The 3,460-nt window shown below is 45.8% G+C and overlaps 1 pseudogene; it reads right to left on the bottom strand.

Moving 5' to 3' along the window:
* Positions 1 to 289: 289 nt before the first annotated feature.
* LOC127214155 (E3 ubiquitin-protein ligase MSL2-like) lies at positions 290 to 2,021 on the bottom strand (annotated as a pseudogene).
* Positions 2,022 to 3,460: the final 1,439 nt, after the last annotated feature.

The raw sequence follows: 3,460 nt of genomic DNA, 5'->3' as shown, positions 1-3,460 counted from the left end.
AATGAGGTTATTTTCCTTGCCAAAGTTCATTTTGTATAAATAAGTTGCATCTTGCATCAGCATTTATTCTCAAACTCTCAGGTTCTGTAAGAACTAAGAACATATAATTGTAGGGTACTCCTCCATTATCTGCACACTGTTTCCACGACACTAACACATATAACTTAGCAATAAAAACACATGATACAAGTGATCTATATGCAGGAATTCCAGCAAGTTAAACAAACAGAATAGCTGCCATAAAACTGTAGCTATTTCCTACCAAGGGTAGGCTTCAAGACCCATTGAGTTAACATTCAAATCTCATATCCATAGCTTCATTCAAACTTTTGTTATCATTTGTACTGGCAGCTAAAGATGTCATTACTGGGGACCCTGTGACATTGATAACACTGGTACTGGTACTTGTGTTGCACACAGCATTGCTGGTCACATTAACACCCAATGTGAGTCTGCTCTGCTCCAAGGCCTACACTGGCACAGCAAATGCCTCCAGCTTCTTCTCCCCATTGGCTGGGTAGGAGTTCTGGCAGCCTTCAGCATCTGCAATGAATGCAGTCTTTCTGGCTAGAGTGACAATGTCAGTACTGGCTGCTGCATGTAAGATTACCTGGATTTTGCATAGCATGCCCACATTTACATCCTTTCTTTCCCTGGGGCTTTTTGCACACAGACTTGGTAGGACTTCCTGGAATAACATGATGACTAAGAATCTTTGCCTTTCCTGCCTAGTCTTTTTAAAGAATACCTGGCTTGGATTTAGAGTGGGATTTCTTGGATCCATGTTCATGACAATTTTTCATGCTTTTAGTAGATAAAAGTACAGTTTTGGTGGTCTTGGGTGTTGTACCTCAATTGGAAACAGTAGCTATAGGTTAAAGGAAGATTTTCCTTTCATGCTTCACTGTCTCAGGAGCAGATGCCCCAAGGGTTGTGCCTCTGATTATGGTAGAAATTGGAAGTGGCTGAACTTTTTCACTGTATCTTTCATATCTGGTTCTTTTTCGATTCAACTTTGCTACCTTTGAAGTTGCTGCTGTACATGATAACACATGGGGTATAGGGCTGGTAGACATAGAAATATTATGGCTAAGAGATTTGGAAGAAAGCTGCAAAAAAGGTTCACTGGATACAGTGGATTCCAAATTTGGATGCAAATTAGGACATCGAACCTCTGTATTTGAAAGTTTCTAAACTGCGGATTACTTTCTCATCACTCAGCAAAAGAGAGTCACCAGGTTTTGGCTCTTTACAGAAACTCCAGATATCAATACTTGTGGAGAACAAATCAGTGGCTACCGTGTCACAGACAGGTGACAGGCTCTCATACAGATCCTCAGTTTTTATATCAACAGTATTACACATGTCGATCATATTTGGATGTTCGGGTTCGGGGATATTTATACCAAATCTATCTATTGAAGCCCTTTGTAAGTAGGCAAACCATTGACAACAGAACTGCCAATAGCAATGCTGAGGGCACTTTCAGACTTTGGAGATAAATTAGCATGGGGATCTGCTATGGGTTCTGAGGTTGAAGGTAAAGGGGACTGTGTCAAACACAGAGTGAAGGATGAGTCTGAAGGTTTCTCTATGTCCTCATAAAACAACGATCCTTCATTGAGTAAAGCTAAAGTATCAAAAGAACAATCAACTGTTTGTCTTATGTCCTGTGCCAGTCTTGTCTGGGTTATATATTCACATAGTTTCTTGTAGCAGTTTACCAGGATGCTTAACTGCTTGTTTCCCTCAAAGTGCTCATAGTCTATGCACTAGCTACATGAAGTTTTCATTATCATTTTCTTGCCTTTACATATTTTGCAGACATATTGTTGACAGGTGGATTTGGTGGGTGCAATAGGATCTTGTAGCAAATGTCCACAAACACAGCAAGAGAGAGACTGTCGCAAGTAAGGCAGGATCCTGATAATCTCTTGAAATGACTTGGGGTCTCCAGGGTCATGGTTAAACACTAGGCGATTGGTGGAAATGTAGAGAGCAGTAGCATTCATGGGGTTCATTGCAAACACTTGGACACAAATGGCTCTCAGTTGAAAAGAAATTCCAGATGCAATTTTCTAAGCAGCCAGGGAACAATGGTGAGTTTACAACTATTAGGAGAAATCTGAGCAGAACCACTGGCCAAAGCAGCAACCAAAATCCATCAAGTGTGTGAAGCTAAAGCATCCTCCCACACATGGGGCCTCAGTGCCCCTCCTCTGTCCCTTAGTCGAGCAGACCAAAGAGAGAGGAAACTAGTGAGCAATCAGCTTTGGAGTTCAACCAAGGTAGCCACAGATTCTATGATCTGGCCTGGAATGGCATTTGGTTTAGCCCTGCAGCTCTCCTGGTGGCCTGGGCTTGAGCAGCATATCTGGCCACAGAGGCACCACTGGATGGAGCTGTAAGCAACGGTATGGACCAGATAAGTTCCAGGAGCACCCGTATCTCCAGCCATGGGCCCTTACTCCATTGCAGCACCTTCACAGAGGCAGTGGTATGACAAGGACTACCATGCAGGAGTCTAGTGCCAGGAGCTTAGGCAGTGGTGGGTGTGTCTGCTGTAATCTTGCAATGCTAGATATGGGGTCCATTCTGTGCCTCAAGCAGGAGGAAGGAGGCCCCTACCAAAAAAGGGAGACCCAGGAGGAAATGTGTTAGCCCAAGGTGTTATGAGTGGGCAGAAAACAGGCCCAGCAAGCAGTGGCTGCACCACTCATTCCTAGGTTGCAAACTCAGAATCACCAGCACTAGTGCAGGCCACTCACAGCCCCAGCCCACTCACAGCCCTGCCATCTTTTCAGCACAGCACTGATGACTCATCCCAGCTCTACCGCCACTGCCACTGTCTGTTGAGCCATGGCTTAGGCGAGTTCACCACACCAGGCCACCACCACAGCCCAGCAAACAGGCCTTCTGCAGTCCCCTCCCTTGGGCCTGGCTGCCCTCACCTTCACTTCATGCACAGCTCTACTTCATTTGGGCACATACTGCTCTGTTTGTGGTGGATGGTGCAGTGCTTCAGGCCCACCTGGTATCCTAGAACAGAGCATGCTCAGTTCAAGACTCAAGCTCACTCTGCTCTTCCCCAGGTGCTCTCAAATACTCTCTCTCTTGGTTGTATGGGTTTTGGTTGATTAGTAAGAAGGTACATTGTCCCTTTGCTTGGGCTGTCCCTGTAGTGCACTGTGGTGTAGGGCCCGGGGTTCCAGGGGGCCTCCCCATGTCTCGCCACCTTGATATCATTAACTCAAGGGGCAGAGACACTGTCATCCTTGAGACTCTGATGTGGCTATCCCTAGCTAGCATGTGCACAGCATGCTTTCAATCCCTCCACACCACCCCTCCAGCTTCCTTTCCATCCACTTCCCCTTTCACCTGATTTGTCTCTAAAAGCCCCCTCCATGCCCTCCTGGAGCTACCGACTGGCTCATGTCATGTGCAACACACCCCTCACCTC

This window comes from Phodopus roborovskii, unplaced genomic scaffold, assembly GCF_943737965.1.
Source record: "Phodopus roborovskii unplaced genomic scaffold, PHOROB, whole genome shotgun sequence".
NCBI classification, from domain to species: domain Eukaryota; kingdom Metazoa; phylum Chordata; class Mammalia; order Rodentia; family Cricetidae; genus Phodopus; species Phodopus roborovskii.
This window is presented reverse-complemented; position numbering and strand designations above follow the sequence as displayed.